The following is a 21,179-nucleotide window of genomic DNA, read 5'->3' as shown; positions in this document are numbered from 1 at the left end:
AAGAAAGGAAGGATCAGAAAAGTAGTATTTTTATTAATTGAGAAAGAGTAAAAGAAAAAGTACTGTTTTAAGTTTTATGGGAAATTTGGATGGATATCTGCTATTAGAGAATATGCTACTTCATTCTTGATCCCCTCATTTCTTTATCAAGTGATCTATGAAGCTGCAAATTTAAGATGTTAATAATTGGCAGGCATGTTTAGTAAAAGTCATTAGGTCCCATAAAGAAAAGTTGATAGCGTTTGCTCTTTTTTAATCTCTAGACTGAGTAGTATCGCTTCAGGTGCATCTTGCTAAAGCAGGCGGTAGACCTAATGATCTCTTTAACAGTAAATCAAATCCACAACGTTATTGTAAAAACTGATAATGTTCTTAAAGACCACCACTAAAAGTGAGAATGTAGTAAATTGGAAATATTGTGTGTGATCTCAGCTAACCAAACCATATAAGTGAAAATAGAATAAATTTAATTTATGCTCCTTCTAAGAATACTCCTTCTCAAAACTTTTTAAGAGTCAAAACCCTTTAGGCAGTAATAATCTACAATATTGCCATAATTTCACTAGTATTAAAAAAAACAGTAAAAGGGAACTTTGAAGTAAGCTTCATCATACATTAAGTCTAAAATAGCAGTATTTCTTAAACTAATGGTCCTACAACATTGTGAAATCAATTTAGGGGACCTCAATAGCAGTGTTTATCTCTTTAAGGAAAACAGGATGGGATAGACTAGCCTGTATTGCATGTAGTAAGGGTAAATATTATGTCGTGAAATGTTGTTTCACTTAGATAAATATATATTTATTTGTATACTGTTTATGTTGTATACTGTTTTTCTGTTGTGAGTTACCTTGACAAAGACTCTTCTAAGTGAACAGTCAATTGATTTAGTTCTAGTTCCAACCAGGGCTAAACCTTTTCCACACAGAAACACACATTTTTTTTCTTGGCAATGGACAAAAATTTTCAATATATTCATAGAAGTGTCCTTGTTGATATTTTTGGGTTAAAAAGATGGTGAATTTATGAGGGTTTACTGAATTGAAAATATAAATATATAGGATATCTGAATATTTATCATGGGGTTTCTCTGATTCATTGGTGCTGGGCCCTCTGTGGGCCCTTTCAGTCTTGAAATACATGCGTTCAATTCTGAGAAATTTTTCTGAATTACTTCTTTGGTAATTTCCTTCTTTCTGTTTCTTTTGGTCTCCCTTTCTGGAAATTTTATTTGGATGTATCCTTAAAGGACCAATTAGCTAATTTCTCATCATTTATTTTCTAGTGATGCTGTGTTGTCTTTTGCTGTACCTTCTAGAAGCTTTCTACATCTTTATCATCTAAACCTTCAATTGGCTATTTTATTTCTTCTACCATCATTTTAGTATCCAAGAGCACCTCCCTTCCATCTTTTTACTTGTTCCTTTTTAGTGATCCTATGCCTTTGGACTCTAAACTTCACGAGAGTTTCTCCGTTTTTTTCTCCCTCTGTAGGTGGGACAGGATGGCTACAGCTGACGGTAGTTGGGTATTTTCCTTTCCCCAGGTCAATTAGGCTCTGATTAAACCCCAGCAGGTTTGGATCTGGTTAATTAGTTTCTCCTGAGGGCAGACCTTGTTAAGAACAGAGAGTCGTGGCAAGTTCCAAAATGGTTTCCTTTCCTCTCACCCGGCTGGAAGCTCGAGATTTTTCTCCATTATTTACTGTTACTGCGTGGTTGAGCTCCCGGCGGCAATACTCAAAAACCTGTGGAAGTCCCTCCAGTGATTGGGTCCCCTAGAGTTCTGAACTCTCAGAGTTGTTCATACTCTAGAAATTAGTAAATCCCAGTTTGGCTTGTCTTACTCCGAGCAGCGTCAGTTCCTGGTTTCTGCGGCTGGCTCTGCTCCGCATCTCTGCTCTGGTAAGCAGCACCATGTTCCTTTTCTTTAAATAGCATCTTGTTTCATAGTTGCAATGTGTTTTCTTATCTCTAAAATATATATATTTATATTACTTAATCCTTCTCACCTAGTCTCCGTTTCCTCTGTTTTGTTCTTTTTCTGTTTGGGATTATTATTCACATTGAATGCTGTCATGAAATGTTGAAAATTGTTTGTAATTGTTGGCTCATGATTTTAATTGAATTTTGCAGTCCCTAAATACAGCACCCATCCACCTCCCATTTATTTAGGTTTTTACTTAATCTCACTAATATTTTAGAGTTTTCTCTGTAGAGGTCTTGCATATCTTTCACTAAATTTATTCCTCGATATTTGGTGTTTTTTAAATTTGCTTTAGAAAATGGTATTATTTAAAGAGATATTTTTCTAATTGTTTGTTGCAAGTATATAGGACTATAATTTATGTATATTATCTTTTTTCAATAGACTTCATAAATTAACTTTTTAATTCTGTAAATTTATCTGTATATTCTTTTGTGATTTCCCCCTATGCAATCATATTGTCTGCTAATAAAAACAGTTTTTGCTCTTCCTCATAATCCTTATACACCTTTTATTTCTTTTTGACTGATGTCACTGGTGAGGACAACTATGGAGTGTTAATAGCAGGCTTTCTTGTCTCATTCCAGCTCAAGAGTAAACGATTCCATAGTTCAGTCATAAGTTTGGTATTTAGGCTTCTTTCTTTTAAAGATATTTATCAGATTAGGGAAGTTTCCTTCTATTCCTTGTTTATGGTGCATTTAAGAAAATAATTATTGGATATTGAATTTTATCACTGACTTTTCTGCATTTAAGATGATCATATGGTTTTTCTGTCTTATTATTTTAATGTGGTGGATTAAATGGATTGATTTTCAAATGTCAAACTAATTTTTCATTCTTAAACCCATTTTGGTCATGATATATTATTTCTACATATTGCTAGACTTGCTAATATTTTGTTTATGATTTTCACATATATGTTTATGAAAGTGATTTATCTGTTGATCTGTAATTTTCCTTTCTTAAAATGTCTTTGTTAAATTTTGGTATAAAGTTTTGTTGGTCTCAAAATAATTCGTTAAAAGTTTTCTCTGTTTCTGATCTCTAGAAAAATTTGCGTGAGATTGGTTTTATATCTGCCTTAAATGTTCGGTAGCAATAAATAATAGCATCTGAATCTGGATATTTCTTTATTGGAAGGTTAATTATAGATTCAGTTTTTTAAAATTGATATAGCACTACTTTGACATTTTATTCCTTCTCATATTGATATTGATCATTTGTGTTTTCCTAGGAATGTGTCCATTTCATCTATTTTAAAATTTATTGGAGTAAAGTTGTTTATAATATATCCTTGTTGACTACTTGATGATTCTAAGATCTGTAGTGATTCCCCTCTTTGTATTCCTGATATTAGTTATTTGTGTTTTTTCTCTCTCTCTTTTTATTTTAGTCTCATTTTGGATTTATTAATTTTGTTAATTGTTTCAATGAGCCAACTTTTGTCTTTTTTCCCCTCTAAGATCTATATTTAATTCTGTTTTATTAATTTCTGCTCTTATTATTATTTCCTTCCATATAGTTTCTTTTGATTTACTTCCTCTTATTTTTATTTTGTCTCTCTCTGCCATTGGGTTAATGAAAACCATCAACATTGGGTATTTTTAAAATATGTACCTTCTCAAAACAATTAATGGGGCGTATGGAATGGATAATTTAATAATCTATTAAAAATCAATAATTAAAAAAATATTAATATTTCCTGTGAGAAAATTGCAGTTTTTACAGATTGAAATTTAAAACATTCTGATAATATCATGTAATTGGGAAAAATCTATATAGTTTTAAAAGATTTTTATTAAATTAACAGATATGTTAGGAAAAAATTTGCCAAAAGTAGCAATATTTCTAAAATTATAAGGAAGAACTAAGTATAGGAATTCTTTGAATTCATAATAAGGTGATGTACTGAATGGAGAAGACATTATCACTAAAACTTAAATTTTAAACGCTATATATAAATTTCAAATACATTACAATTACTGGTGTACTTTAAATTTTAAAATAAAATAGAAAAGAATTCAAATTATTAGTATTACTTTCAGAAAAGGCAAAATTAAGAGACTACTGTAATCTTCCATATATAATTTAAAAAATTTATATATTGTGGATCAGCCTCATAAAAATTCTGGAAGTTGTGAAATGAATTTTTAAAATGTGAATACCTTACACTGGGTTAAAATGTACTATTGTCAAATGGAATACTGATTGGATTGCAAAATTAAGATTTAATGGAATTTTAAAATTACTATAAATTTATGAAAACAGCTTCCATTTTCATCTTTCGCTCTTTTTTCCTTATACTTCTGCTTTGATAATCTTTCTTTTGATCTCTTTTTTTGAACATGGAGGAGGTCTAAATAAGCCTCAATTAAAATATTCTTTTAGATTATCCATAGGAAGTATGCTGTGGAAATAAGCTTTCTCGTGAATATTTGTGATGAATGTACATTCTCTCCAAAGAAGTAGTAATGGTTTGGTGATCCTAGTTTGCATTGATTAGACTATACCTTTTGTACTGCATTGTTAACCGATCTTTTTTTCCTTAAAGATTCTTTATCTTGGCTTGTAGTCTACACAGTTATAATTTATTAGTGATCAGGTATTTAGTGTGTGCTGCACAGTGTATCATTTTACTTACATGCAAAATCTCATTTAATGTTCACAAGTAACTGCATAAAGGAAGTATTATTTGACTCCTTTAACAGATGAGATAGCTAAGGACTATAGGAATTAAGCATTTGCCCAAGGTCATTTGAGTAGAAGTGAGATTTGAATCCAAGAAATCTGATTAGAGTGCTTACTCTTAATGTATTTTAAAAAATACAGAATAATGAAAATAAACTTTACAGTTTTCTATTATTTAAACAAAAGTCATCATGGAATTCAATGTTATCCTTCAGGGGAAAGAGTTTCATAGCTCTTTGATTACCATTTAGAGCTTTCTGATGTTTGACATAATCTTGAATTTGGAATTTTTCTGGACTTTTGAGAGTCAAAGATATCCTTAAGAACAAATAGCAAGAAGTTTTCCTTACTCTCTGAATATCCTATTTAGAAAGTGTGATAACTTTGAACAATGTTCTAGTTATTTTATTTGACCCTCGAAGAAGTAATGATCTCATAGGCATCAGCAATAATGATTTCTGTTCTTTAAAATATGCAGTTTTCCTCAAAACTGGATATTACTGTTGAGACAAATTTTAACATACTTATAGGACAAATGTGCAGATGATACAAATAATTAAAACAGCTATTTTTAATTCCAAGGGCACTGTTAATACAAACAAAGCTTTATTTTTAAATACCACACAGACCTTAAGAATTTAGCCTTCTTTTCTCATGGTCATTTCATATTCAAATGCTTACTATTTCTTTCACTCCTGTAGCCATGGCTGCCATGCCCAATTCCTTTCTCTCAGTTGTAAGCTGTTTTCATGATGTTCAGGGGATGAATGGTCCCTGGTTAGGTAAGGCTGATGGAAGAAAATCATCATATCCCTCCCAGAGGGGTGTTCCCTCAATGCTTTCAGAAACGCATTTACAATTAAAAGTTGCTGAAATGGTGGTGACCAGTTTAACCAATTTCAGAATATGGTCAAGAAGGAATGTAGATTTGGTAGAGGATTTTTTTGTTTTGTTTTTAATGCTGAAGTATAATTTCAAACTGTTTCTCTGAAAAAGAAAAGGAACTCCCTTTTGAAGCATAAAACTAAATATCTATTAACAAGAATCCCATAGGATTGCTTTTTGCAATCCCTGTGTTTTTTGTGGCAGTGAGAGATAAAAATGAATGTTCTTGGCTTCTTTTTCTCGTTGATTATAGCAAAATCTGATGCTGTGTATTCATGGTGTTTTTACTATGCCAGTACAGCCTATCCATGGTGTGAATTTGTTATAAAGCTTTGTTATAAAGCTTATATATCTTCTTCTAACTAAATTGGAGAGAGTAGATGTAATCATCTGGTGCATTTTATTGCTATTGTAGTCTCACATAATCACTCAGTGTGATGCAGTTCACATGAGGACTTCATAGAATTTCTTCCAAATTTATTCAGTTAGTTTTGCTCTGGATTCACAATGCCATGGCTATTATTCATAAATATCTTTACCTCATCTTATTCCCAGTCCATCTCCATTTTATATCCTTCTCAATCTCCTCATAAAAATAAAATCAAAGCAGACAGCTAAAGAAGAACGTTACTTGCAAGTGTTTTTTGTTGTTGTAATAAATGAGTTGTTTTACTATCAATTTTAAGGATAACCAGACAAAAGAGTAGCAACCAGCTAAGTGATCAAGATACTGTAATTGCATCTGTTCTTTGCTTTATTCTACTGAGAAGCAAACCTTTGTTTCTAATACTCACTGGTATCTTAAAAGCAGTCCTCCGAGTTCCCTAACATGTTTAGTTATATATCGTTGAAATACACACAGGGCTCACTAAGTCTGTATTTTAGAGTGAAAGAGCTGGAAGGCCTCTTAAAGCTCATTTAGCTCAAACTGTGTATTTCAAAGTTAGGACAGTGGAGGGTAGAGACAGGTGGACTCTGGCTCTCTCACTCAAGGGCTCTCAACCATGTGGCAGATCATGAATCAACCTACGGTGGCTGACTCCCAGCCTGATACTCTCGGTAGCCTCATTCTGCCTTTGCTAGAATCCAGCATACATTAATGTGTGCACATTCATGTCTAAGAATGTATATAAATATACTCTGTGCTTCTCTATGTCTATAAATGTAAACATATTGGTGCAAGATCAAAGCAAGTGGTTAAATCAGAGAATGGGAAGGCATGGAATTTAACCACTGTTTTGAAGGTAACAAAGCAAGGACATACAGGGCAAGTGAAAGGTATTTTAGGCCATGAAGTTCATTATGAGCCCATGTTTTGTCAACAACAAATTCAAACAAGCTGCAAGGAAACTACAATATATCCCAGGGAAATCTAGTAAGTTCAAAATCTTGAGACAAGAATGAACAAAATATACTGTTTAAACTGAAAAGTCCAATGTCATCATTTACTCTTTTTTAACATCTTTATTGGAGGATAATCACTTTACATTGTTGTGTTAGTTTCTGCTGTATAACAAAGTGAATCAGCTATACATATACATATATCCCCATATCCCCTCCCTCTTGCTCTCCCTCCCACCCTCCCTATCCCTCCCCTCTAGGCAGTCACAAAGCTCTCATCTTCCTTGTCATCCATTCTTCTGCCTCAGTTAATCTGCTATTGATTCCTTCTAGAGAATTTTTAGTTTCATTTATGTTGTTCGTCACTGTTTGTTTGCTCTTTAGTTCTTCTAGGTCCTTGTTAAACGTTTCTTGTATTTTCTCCATTCTATTTCCAAGATGTGGATCATCTTTACTATCATTATTCTGAATTCTTTTTCAGGTAGACTGCCTATTTCCTCTTCATTTGTTAGGTCTGGTGGGTTTTTACCTTGCTCCTTCATGTGCTGCGTATTTCTCTGCCTTCCCATTTTGCTTAACTTACTGTGTCTCCTTTTCTCAAGCTGCAGATTTGTAGTACCCGTTGTTTTTCGTGTCTGCCCCCAGTGGCTGAGGTTGGTTCAGTGAGTTTTGTAGGCTTCCTGTTGGAGGAGACTGGTGCCTGTGTTCTGGTGGATGAGGCCAGATCTTGTATTTCTGGTGAGCAGGACCACATCTGGTGGTGTGTTTTGGCATGTCTGTGAACAAAGGTTATGATTTTAGGCAGCCTCTCTTCTAGTGGGTGGGGTTTTGTGTCTGTCTTGCTAGTTGTTTGTCCTGTGGTGTCCAGCACTGGAGCTTGCTGGTTGTTGAGTGGAGCTGGGTCTTAGCATTGAGATGGAGATCTCTCTCTGATTGATATTATGTGGGGCTGGGAGGTCTCTGGTGGTCCAGTGTCCTGAACTCGGCTTTCCCACCTCAGAGGCTCAGGCCTGACACCCGGCTGGAGCACGAAGACCCTGTCAGCTGCACGGCCAGGTACATGGGGAGTTTCTTGCCTTTTGGGAAGTCTGAGGTCTTCTGTCAGCGTTCAGTAGGTGTTCTGTAGGAGTTGTTCCACATGTAGATGTATTTCTGGTGTATTTGTGGGGAGGAAGGTGATCTCCACGTCTTACTCCTCTGCCATCTTGAAGGTCCTCCCTTGCTCATTTGGGGCTTAATCTCTTCATCCAAGTCCAAATCTTCTAAATCAAGGAAATTGTCTTCACCTTCCCTGTCTTCACCTTCCCTGTCTTCACCTTCCCTGTCTTCACCTTGAAAGGAACTGCCCCAGTGTCATCTTTGATGAAAATACTTGAATCGTGTGTTTTTGTTCTAAAGGCTAACAATCAAAATAATTCATAATGTACTGTTGAAAAATGAATGTAAAACAATCAATTATTTATATGAACTATAAGAATCACTGCTTAGAAAATACAAAGTTGTTTATACTTGATTCTTTTTCTTTGTCAAGAGACCTCCGCTTGAATAATTCATTCAACCTAGTACTCCTTTTTATTCTTACCCGGGAATATGTCTTGTTGTTTGAAATACTATAACACTGCTTTTTTTTCTAATTTACATGTACATATTAAATATACATATAAGCTATATCTTGCATCTTTCTCCCTATATTTATTTTCATAGCAACAGCTTCTTTCCAAAGCCTTTTCATTTGAGAATGTTAAAGAGTAAAAGCTCTAGGAGTGGTGCTGAATAGACAGTACTAACAAAGATGTCTTGAGGAGATTTGAATTGATAATTTTTTTCTAAGTGATGTAAAAAGTATTTTAAACCTATCTACAAGTTAGAAAACCAAGTACGCAATACGATAATCAACGAATTATACAAGTTAGGATTCTTGCAATCACCAAGTACCCCTCATGTGTACAAAACTTGAAAATAATGAATTTTTGCCTTCCAAGTTTTTGTTTTCTTGTGTATGTGCATTTTTGTTTTGTTTTAAGATGCTAAGTGTTATTCAATGATCCCTATCTACAGAGAAGGATGATTTTACAGATTAGGCATTGTTTGTGTTGCTATTATTTAGAGGGGTGGTGGGAAGTTCCTTGCCCAATTCCTGCTTCCTCAGGGTCCCAAGTAGTTATTGTTTCCTCTGGACACAAATATTCTGAAAGTCTGCCCTGCCCTGTCGCCTTGTGTGTGCCTCAGAGGAAGGGAGGGGACACAGAAGGTTGAGATGATGGAATGGGTGGAGGAAAGCTGTGTCACAGAGCCTTACCTACATGGGAAAGCTCCCTCCAACCTTGGGACTTTGCTCTCTCCCCACGTTACTAAATGCGTGTCAGATTCTTGCAAAACATTACCCAACTGTTTAAAAACCTGCAACCAATTATTTTTCCAAAATGTAAGCTTGTCCTTTAAAGATTATAGATTATTATTTATAAGAAAATAAACTGATCATGTAAAACTCTTGGTAGGGAGCAACAAATGGCTCAGAATGTCTCCTTTTTTTCTTAAAAACCATATTACATTTGATGCATTTATCATTTTTAAAGTATCTAAGAATAAATCAAAAGGTATTTTCCAATAAGATCCTACCACATTCACTCTTTTCAAAGCACTTGTGACCTGATGTAAGTAAAATTTTTCCTTTATAAAATTTATCTGAAAGACTCAAAGCAGTGTTTGATTTTTATCTTTCTCTCAGTTAATTTAATAAGCCTTTATTGAACTCTTATTATGTGCTAGGCACTATTCTGAGTGCTAAGAGTATGAATATGAAGAAAACCCTGGCCTCAGAGCTTTCTAATACAATAGAAAAACATTTACCATAACAATAACATGCATAAGTATAAAATATATGATCAATCTATGAAAAAATGCTAGTACATATAAGGCAGAGAAGCAGTCCAGAGAGAGAGAGAGATAAAGGATGATAGAGTCAGGAAAGGCTTTTTGAGGAGGACATGTCTGAACAGGTTTTTGACAGTTAAATAATTATTTACTCAGCGGAGATAAGTTGATAGGGTAGGATAATCCAAGCAGAGAGATGGTGTTATGTGTTGAATAGTGTTCTCAATACCTCACAATATGACCTTACTTGGATCTTTACCAAGTTTAGGTCTTTAGCAAGTGAAGATGAGGTCATTAGGCTAGACCCTAATACAGTACAACTGGTGTTTTTTTGTTTTTTTTGTTTTTGGCTGCTTTGGGTCCTACTTGCAGCATGTGGGATCTTCATTGCAGCATGCGGGATCTTTCGTTTCAGTGCATGGGCTTCTCTCTAGTTGTGGTGTGTGGGTTTTCTCTCTCTGGTTGTGGCATGTGGGCTCTGTAGTTTGCAACACGTGGGCTCTCTAGTTGAGGCATGCAAGCTCTGTAGTTGTGGTGCACGGGCTTAGTTGCTCCGCAGCATGTGGGATCGTCCCAGACCAGGGATTGAACTCGCATCCCCTGCATTAGAAGGCAGATTCTTTACCACTGGACCACCGGGGAAGTCCCCACAACTGGTGTTTTGATAAAAAAGGGAAATCTGGAGGCAGATTGGCACACAGAGAGAATGCATGTGAACATCACGGAGGGACCAGGGTACTGTGTCCAGATTCCCCCTCACAGCCCTCAGCAGATACCTTGATCTCAGACTTTCTAGTCTCCAGAACTGTGAGAAAATAAATTTCCTTTGTTGAAGCCACCCACTCTGTTGTACTTTGTTAGGGCAGCCCTAGCAAGCTAATATAGATTGGCAAAGGCCTGGAGGTAGGGAATAAAAAAATATGAGTTGTTGAGGAACTACCTGTATTTCTGAATGCTGGGCTCCTAAAAGCCTGTGCTGGTGGAGTACCTAGAGGTGAGGCTCTGTCAGCAGCCAGCACTGGTTCCAGAGGGCTCAGCCTAGGAGTTAGACTTTATCAAGTAGATAATGTGGAATCAGGCAGGAATCTTAATAGAGTGATGTTGCCATTTTTGTTTTAAAAAAGACCATCTGGTAGCAGTGTGAATGCTATTTTGGAAGAGGAAGAGTAGGAGGAAGAGAGATTGTAAGCAAGGGTCTCCTTGGTCGCACTTACCAGAGTCTAATGATGCTTGGGTGATTTTAAGGTCTCTGCAGAGCAAATTGCAGATGATACCAAAGAGTCCGTTCTGCAGAGAATCATGCATGAAATCAAATCAGTGAGAAGTTCATTCACATGTGTGTTCTCCACATTAACTAAAATCAAAGAACAAGGAAAATGCTGCCTGAGTCCTAGAAAAGGTCAGTATTTCTTTCTTCCAAATTACAGTCATTATACTCCATGGAAAATACGAGATAGAGATTTTTCTTGACTTGTGAGGAATAGACTCCATATAATAAGGTGCATTTTGCTAATCTCAGGCTCTCTTACTTGCTAATGGACAAGCCTGCAAAGGGCTAACCACTGTGTTTCATTGGCTCTTTATTAAGTAGCCTGCAGTGTAGATAATCATTTTCACTGAATCTGACAAGCAACCTAGTTGAACCAGCCTGGAGAAAATCGTAGGTTGAACAGCCAAAGTCTTAGAAATGAAAATTACAAAGCTGAGTGTACTTTGAGCCAGTTAGTCTGTTCAGTACCAACTTAGTGTTTGACAATACTATAAAAGAGCATGACTGCAAATAAAAACAACTCTAAAAATCATTTCTCTGTTGTTTGGCAAATTATTACTCTTAGTGCTTAAATACCTCTTTGTGCTTTGTTGTTGTTTTTTTTTTAGGCATAGGCTTAGCACGTACGATAGTATACTGACATTTACATCTGTGAAGTCATTGAACATCTGCACAGAGCCATACATGCTCATGCTGATAAATTTTCTTGTCTTATAATCATTTCTTATTTATTTATATAAATACATACATACATTTTAATATTTATTTAGTCATTTCTTATGTGTCTCCTGGAAGACAACTCCCCACCTACCCCACCAATGACTTTTCCAACTGGCAACAGAAAAAAAGTCAGATTATCATGTAAACCATGAGATAAGGATAATTTCTGAAGCCTTTGTTATGAAAAAGTACATAATACAAAAGTAACATCCATGATAAAATGTCCCTTGTGTTCAGGGCATTGTTCCTCCAAAATCCTTTCAGAAGTGAAACAGAGCTGTTAGAAGGACAACCATGGTCTCAGGGTTCCAATAATATATTAACAATTTCCAGCATTTACTGCGCTCTTGTCATATAGCAGGCATACAACCACATACTTGGTACATTTTACTTTATTTAATTCTTATATCACAATATAGGATTATGATTATTATCCTTATATCATATGGGGAAATAGAGTCTTAGGATGAGTTAGTAAATTCCCTAATAAGTTTAGTAAACACTGGAGCTGTTTTATCATGGGAAGAAGCAACCATTAGGCAAAACAGTGTCAAATGCCCATAGGAAATGGTGTGTGTGTTTGTGTATGTGGGTGGTGTGTGTGTGCATATTTATATTTGTGGCGAGTGTCTATGTGTGGTGTGTGTGTTACATGTTGGGGCTGAGTCTCATGTCCCTCCAGGAAGACAGACAGAGGATCTCATCGTCTTTAAGAACCTTGTGTTGGTGTGATCCATCCCTATAAAGGGGGTAATATGATTTACTTTGTATTGGGCAAAATAGGTCAGTATTTACTAGGCTATCTCAAATGAATTATGATTTGAAAAATAAGTTTATTTGTAATCCAAATGTATATTTCACAGGCCTTTACCCTTTCCTTCCTACTCACCATTCCCCCAGAGGCAAACACATGTCATCTGCAACTCTACACAAGGCCACAAACCAAATGACTCAATTCTCACAAGGCCTGGTGAGGAACTTCCCCATAAACCGAACAGGAATGCCTACGTTAAAATGAAGCAGACTCAGGAATCCTTTGTGGACCTACAGAATGCACCTATTTGTGGACCTAGAGGCCCAGCTTGTGCATATGGATTGTGTCATGTATGAATTTAGTTTGCAGCTCTGCTTGCTGGGCTTGATTTATTCAAAGAGAGAAGACAGGACAACAGCTTACGGAAGATGTTGTTTCCAATAAGTCTAGGGGTTTTGAAAATGGATAGGCTGACTGCAGCATCCCTCCCCCTTGTTTTGGTAGTCTAACACCTCTACGCTTCTGATGGAGGGATATTTTTCCCTCAACTTTCAATATTCCAGTCACGCTAAAACTTGCACTTCTATTTTTTGGTCTCCCTTTTTCCAGATGGAAACTTTTCTTTGACAGGATTCAACTTATATAAACAAATACAAATATTAAACTTCAAAATAAAAGACTAGAAATATATTTCACTCCTTAGACTCTCCGTGACCTTGAAAAATGCCTGCCAGTTGGCAGCAGCCGCTTCGTATAATCATGCTGTTGACCTCAGCTATGCCTTTCCAAGAACTCAAGTGGTAACAGGGCTCTTAAATGGAATAGGGACTGCTTAGCTTAAATATTTTGTTTTCAATTCCCTCACACCTGCTACTGGACTCAGGGAGGAGGTTTGCAAGTGCAGAGAGATACAGTGGGAGAGATCTCAGGTCATGGCTACAAAAACAAGCACTGTTTGTTTGTTTTGCAATTACAAAAAAAATGGCCACTTCCTCTCTGAAGAGCTGTGATAAGTAAGCACTCCTGGAGGTGTGTGTTGGGCTCTGAATGAAATTAATCTTTCTGTCTTAAGTCACAAAAAGAGCCTACAGCCTTCATTGTTAACACAAGTTCACACCCCATTTCCTCAATGCCACCCCTTCTTTTTCACAAGCCTTCTTCCTCTTCCTTCCAGTTCCAATAAACCTAAGAGGGATAAAGACACGAAAACATCACGCAGCCAAACACACACACACACACACACACAGCCCCTCACAGTGATACCAGTATTTTCAGAGATTCGCATTTCAGCTGGCAAATGGATTATTTAAAATAAGGCAGAGAAAGAGTAATGAAATACGTGCATTTCTTTCTCTCCTCCATGCCATTAATGTAAGAGTAAACTTGAGGTCACTGATAGGAGGAAAAGTAAACTCAATCCTATGGAAATACTCAGTATAATCATTTGCTTCTTTGTTGCAACAAATGTTTATTAAGTGTAGCAGATCTGTTTGCTTTGTATTAGAAGGGTAGCAATTCAACTTTGTAGTAGGTATAAACAAATTAGTACAGATTTGCTAATTCTCAGAAGAAAAGGAGCTCTTTTAAGGTGTATATTTGAATACAACGTTTAATCATTTCTGGAACAAATCATTGGGGACTTGCTTATGACATCGACCTTCCTGAAAGACATCTTATGAGATAAGCATTAACCTTCCTGGGAAGGAATAGACAATAATTCATAGCCACCATAATATATCAATAATTGGAAAAAGAGACTGGCTTCCTAACAGAACTTTTGTGACAGACTATTTTGTGTGTTTACATTTGACTTAAAATTCACCAAAAGAACACAAATACTGGAAGAGGCAATTCTGTCATTGACTCTGACAGCATTCAAAGAAGAAAAAGCCAAGGTAAAGCTATTTTAAGTTATTCTTGTCACCATTTTCCTATAAACTTGAGCCACTTTTTCTTGACAATTCTCATTCATGGAGATAACATTGACAATATCAGATCTTATCTAACACATAGAGAGAATGCATAGTCTTTTCCTAAATCTGTGCTGCACATGTGGCTATTGAGTATTTGAAATGTGACAGGTTCAAATTCAATGTGCTATAAATGTAAAGTGCACATTGGATTTCAGACTGAGAATGAAAAGTGTACAGTATCTCATACATAATTTTTTAATAAAGATTACATGCTGAATGATATGTTGGATATATTGGGTTACATAAAATTTATTATTAAAATTAATTTTATATATTTAATCCTACTTTTAAAAAGTGTGGCTGCTAAAAATTTTAAATTACATAGATAACTCACATTCTGTTTCTTTTAAAATAGTGCTACTGTAGGCAATTCATTTTATTTTCCACATGACATGACCAACTATGAAGATATATTTTGTAAAACAGGTTTTGAAAATTTTCTTTTCCCAAAAAATACAACTTGAAATTTATGGTGAGATGTCTGATGCCACTTTTGTTTTCCTGTAGAGTATCCGGCAGTTATTCAGAGTGAAAAAATTAAATTTAATAGAAATTTATCTTTTTATATGTGTTTAATATTTCCTCATTGTATGTGTGTGTCTGTGTTTCTAATATCACTAATGGTGGTTACTCTCTGTATTGTCAGATTAAGTTTTTGCTCAAAATTACTATCTTATTGTCAATCTAGCTCATTTCCACTGTAGCACCACTTTTCTAAGATTCTTAGATATTCTTTTAACCCTAAGATTAATTTGTACTTAAAATAGATTTGATTTGTATTTTTAAAATAATTTTTGAATAACAACTTTATAAAGAGTGGCCTTCTCTGCCCTGGAATGGACATAAGCAATTAGTCATGTCTGTCAGGCAATCAACAATATCCACGTCATGCTTTCTTTAGGCTTGGCTCTCAGCTAATGCTGTTAAATAAGTAATGAGAGTCCTGGCTCCTACTCTTTAGAAGCTGATAGTTTTGTAGTTGAAGAGTCAAAATGATTTGCATTGAACACAGGTGAAGTAAAATAAGATAGAAAAATTTCATACCAAACTCAACATTTGTGGCTTCTCTTGAAAAATGGCAACACTGCTCTGCATTCTTGTCATGCAAACCATTGTCTGAAGTTAGTAGCTACTGTCCACATGAGATGGGCGTACAGTGTGCAGTGTGCTACTTTACATTGTCTGTCTGGCTCATTTGACATTTGAGTTCGATTCCTGATGTAGGTAATTATTGATGTCCCTTTCAACTGCCAGCTTTGATTATGAGCTTCTTGACCCACTAACTTAGAAATCTTCCTCAAAGGACTCTCTTGTCAAAGTAGACTTGGCTCCTACTTAACTTCTACTGAAAAATCATAATCCACTAGTGGTAGGAATTATATCGGGTAGCAGTTCAAATAATAAGCATTATGGAAAATCATGTATTATCTGGATTCACTTTTCACGATAGTAAGATTAACTCAGTATTTGACAGATCTAGTTTCTACTGCTCGTGTGAGATCCCTTTTCTGGGCAAACAGATACTGGCATGGGATTATTAAAAATGTTACCCATGTGTTTATGGTATCTAACAAGGGATAATCTGTGTAGTAAAACATTGTGATGTTATTGTTTACTGGCTCATTCAGAATTGAGTGGTAAGATGCCGTGATGGAAAACTGTATTGCCAATTCTTTCCATATGTTCTTAGATATAAAAATAATGTGTTTGTCACATAAAATTCCCTATTGGGAACTGTAATAAGCCAATGTTGCTCTTATTAGACATCCCCAAAGAAAGCAATATGTTAGTGGTTTTTGGTATTTTGTCCTATTAAATACTAATGGATGATGAAATTACATCCTGAAAAAAAAATAATAGGGAAAAGGACTATAGTAATATGTAGAAATAAATATAACAAGAATTTACAAGAATATTGAAAATTTTAAATTATATTAACTGAACAATTATAACAATTATTGGATCAACATTTTGTCACTTTAAAAAATTGATAAATTATTCTTTCTATGATATGTATCAGTATTTTGGACAATTCAGTGTATAATTAGAAAGTACTTTTTAGAATTTCCTACCATTAAACAACAAGTAGATATTGATAATTTAAAGCTAGGTCAAAGAAAGCATTATTAATACCGAAAAGGACATTCTAGGCAGATGAGAACAGCTGTCTGAGGGAGAGGGCATGACTAGGCCAGGTATGAAGAAATTGAACTCTAGTTTGTATTGTTTACTATGTATTAATTTGCTAGTTCTTCATTAGTCAAGGGCTGACAAAGAAATTAACAACCAATTTTTATCAACTCCCCCTATACACTGAATAGCTTTCTAGATTATGTGAGGGATACAATGAAATCCAAAAAATAGTCCCTTTCAAGAAGTATACACTATGTCTTGGGATTCAAGTAAACAGATAACAGACGCTACTTGCTAATATGTAATCGAGTTCTGCAGGATTTTAGCAAAGTTTAATGAAAATTTCTAACACTGAAATAGCTTGGGAAAGCTTCATTGATGAAGTAGGACTTTATGAAGACAAGGATGAGGCTGAATCATAGTACTTGCATATGGCAGAGGTGGTACAAATACCAGGAAAATTTAGGCAGAAATTCCTTTTCATCCAGTGTTTCAGTATTTTATACTCCTTCTTAAGACTATGGAAAATTATGCATAGAATTCTGAGTCTACTTTTTTATCTGTGAAAAGGAGATACTATTATACTTAATTTTTCTATGATTCCTTGCAATATAGAATGTAAGAAAGTCAACTTCATTCCAATCAGTTCTTTCATTGGTGAAAAAACTGAGGCCTGAGGAGGTGAAGTGATTGATCAAAATTACTTTGTTGCTTCTAGATGTCCATAAAGAAAATAAATTGATAGCTACTATCCTGGCTGCATTGTACAAGTGACAGATTGAGCATGTATACAGACCACCAGAAGATATAACCTCAGAAATATTTTGGGGAAAGATGGCAAAGACTTTTATGTGGACATTAAATAACTCAAAAAAAATTAGAACTTTATTAGATGTTCTTATGGTTCAGCATTGTTTTTCTTTTGATTTATGCAGATGAATGGTGAAGAGTGGACACCATGATATTTTAGAATGTAGGACTTAAAAATTTTTTCATATAGCCCTATTTTGGTCTTTACTTTTAAAGCTATCTTCACATTTTTACTAGAAGAATCTCAGATTAGCTTTATATTGTTTATACTTCATGTAAAAGTCTATGTTCTACTATTGGGCTTAGCTTCTCTGGGCCTTTCCCAAGTGTATATGCTCTTTCCCTGATGAACAGCTGGACCTTAGAGCAGCATTTTATTCCCTGCACATAGCATGGGTGGAGGGGGTAAGGCAACGGCCATAGGTGAGTGTTCTGCAGCCCTACTATTGGACTTTGCCCTTCTTGTAACATCCTAAAAGGGGGACCCGTGGAAAAAGGTCACACACAGATACACAAAGAAGCAGCTCTTCTCATCGAAAGCACCCACTCTTGCCACATTAGAATGTACTTTTATGCATCAGGTTCCCAAAGATCAAATGGACCATGAACCTGATCTGATTCTTGCAAAGGGCCATATTACCAAAAGGTGCATTTAATGGGAATGCTGTTACATAAAGAGTTGCAACACTAGTGAAAGGAGATGGAATTTCATTATCCATTAATTTGAATTCTACATTACTATCAGTTAAAAGGGACAACTTTTATCTGTATCTTCAAATCATCCAAAAGGCTGGTAGTATATTTGGCCAGTAGAATGAGAAACAGCATTGGACATTTGAAATCTGTGCCTTTGGCATTATTTGGAAACCTTCTTGTACTATTAATAACACAAAATAAAGGCTTTTAACCATCAGAATTTTTTTAGCCAATTATACCGATGTGTTTATTTAACCAAAGCAAATCCATTATGCAACAAAATTTTACATTTTAATAGCTTGTGATGAAGTAGATTTTCTGTCTGGCTGTTGAGTCAGTTCTATCGGATATTGAGTTAGGTAACCCTTTTGATAATGATTTCTGCTATTCACAGTGCTAAGCCTCTAATGAATGCTAAGTGGATGTGAAGTGATGAAGATGATATAAGTTTAATTTGTCAGTGCCATGAGGAGAATGAGGAACCAGAACTTTGTAATAAGGAAAGACATAAAAGCATATCTTTACCAGACTCAGCTAAGTGTTTCAGCTTAGATTTGACATATTCTTTAGATGAACCTTGCAAAAGATAACAAATACAATTTACTTGCACCTTGCCTTTTTATTCATTTATGACATGCAAATATCTTCCACAAAAACCTGGGGGAAGAGTGCTCCCATAGAAGAGGCATATCTGGCAACATTGCTGGAGATTATAATTGTGTTCTCTGCTCTACCTGTGGTATTGATTAATTGAATAATGGAATCATGGGGATAGCAGTAGAATTCTCTGTGGGCCTGCAACGATTAGGCTTTTCATAATTTGTTTATGTTGTATATTTTATCAGAAACACACTGAGGAAATAGGTTTTCTGCCTGCATTATGAACTTGATTTCTCTGTTGATGGTTCATGAATATTAGTTATTGAGTGACAGATTTTGTTGTATGTGTTTGTATTCATTGCTCTCCAGAGTGGTGGTTATATCTTGAATATGCCAGCTGTCTCTTGAGCCCACTTGACAAAATGAGAGGCTTTTCTCAAAGGGTAGTATTTTTTTTCCATAAAGTAGAAGTCAAGTTCTATTTTTTCCCTTCACTATTTGAAAAAATTAAATATTGTGAAGAAAAAACATTTCCTTTTCAAATCATTTCTCTCATATAAATGGCACTTAGTTTAAAGATTTTTGCATTTTTCTCCAAACAGAGATGAGTGACACAAAGAAATCTGACTTGAATTTAATGGCTTTACATGGTAAACACCACAAAGCACATAGAATCGTCTTCAACAGTGGCATATAATAAGACCTTTATATCAATGAAAGGCTATAGAATAGAATCTACAATTCCTAGAAATTCTTTATGCATAATATTGATCTCTAGAGATAAGAAATGGATACCTTGCTGAGAAGAAACATGAAACATACTGAATTTGGATAAGGATAATTGTGTCTGGTGTGAAACAAGAATCTTCTCCATTTTTTCCCCTACAATGAGAAGTAGCTGTGAGTCCTGAATCAGAAGTAGCTAATAATGAAATCTACATATATTTAAAGATAAGTGAGATGCATGATTTGTAGAAAGGATCACACCTTCTGGTTAAAGTACAGTGGATGAAGAGCTAGGATAGTAAGTTTCACATGTCACCGCTGAGACTAGTGAGCTTAGGAGATATCAGGAGGAAGAAGACCTTGGGTTTGCTCAAGTATGAGAGATGAGTGAGAGTGGAATTACTTCTCAAACTGTTGGATATTTATTGAAGCCTTCAGTACTCCTCTGCATAAATTCATGGCTGACTGATAGAAAGTTCTATAACCAGAGGGTGAGAATATCATCTCTAAAGCCCAACTACCTGGTACACTTGGGGATAAATTCAGGGTGTACTGCACAGCTAATCAATAAGAATCTAGCCAATGGAAGATGAAGGAAAGTGAGCTGTATAGGAATATGATTCAATGGAAATTAAGGCCTACTTCACAGGAAAATATTGAGAAGGGACTTGCATATTGAAATCATCCTGATTTGCAAATCCTTCATCCCAAAGACCAATTAAATAGTGAAATAAGAATGCATGTGGTACAGAAAGGCATCATGCTTGATCCTCAAGAGGGAGGGGAAAAAATCCTGTTTTATGATGGTATTTACAACCAGAAAAGTGGTATTTGTCAATTTCTAGGAGCCCATACACACACATTCACTGCTCCAAATCCAACCAATTATTTTGACCTCTTCCTGTTAGAGGATCAGAATAGGTCTTGAAAACCTTATTTTAGAATTCAAAGCTAGGGCCATGGATGGTTGAGCCACATGATCTAACTAGGAAATTACTGCTTCCCTGTATCTGCCTCCTCAGGTCCACGTTGGGTGAATGGGCCCCTGCTTCCATCAATATAAGGTTCTGTTCCTTAGTGGAAGCTGGGATTAGTCCTATCTGCATGTAGTTCAATGTGCCTTTTTTTTTTTTTTTTTTTAAGATTCCAGGGTAACTTTTATTAAGATATACCTTTTAATTTTAGATATTACAAAAATGAGAGTATCACTACACAATTAGTGATACTCCCCCAGAAAAACTTTCTTAGCCAGGGTGAGGGTTCCACTGGACACTCCAGCATAGGAATGCAGTTAAGAAAGCCTCTATTTTAGTCAGCTGGATTATATCATACTGTGAAATCTAGAGAATTCCTCTCATGCCTTTTGAACCATGAAGAAAACCCTAACTAATAAAATAGCACTTAAAGGTGTATAATTATCATCCTCATATATAAAAGCTAAAGTTTATTGGGAATTTTTTATGTGTCAAGCACTATCTTAGACACTTTATAAGCAATACTTTATTTTATTGTTTCAACACTTTTATAAGATAGGTACTAATATCCATTCGTTTTTTCACATGAGAAAACTGAGGCTCAGAAAGGTTAAATAACTTGCCTAAAGTCAAACACCTACTAAAAACCAGAGCCACGTTTCCAACTCAACAGTGTTTCCTGAATCTGAGACCTAAACAACTTTCATAAGTTAACTCTTTTAGAAACCATAAAGATAGAAATTTGG

This window comes from Mesoplodon bidens, assembly GCF_964165515.1.
Source record: "Mesoplodon bidens genome assembly, chromosome: 12".
In the NCBI taxonomy this organism is placed as follows: Eukaryota; Metazoa; Chordata; class Mammalia; order Artiodactyla; family Ziphiidae; genus Mesoplodon; species Mesoplodon bidens.
Note: the sequence above shows the minus strand (reverse complement) of the source record.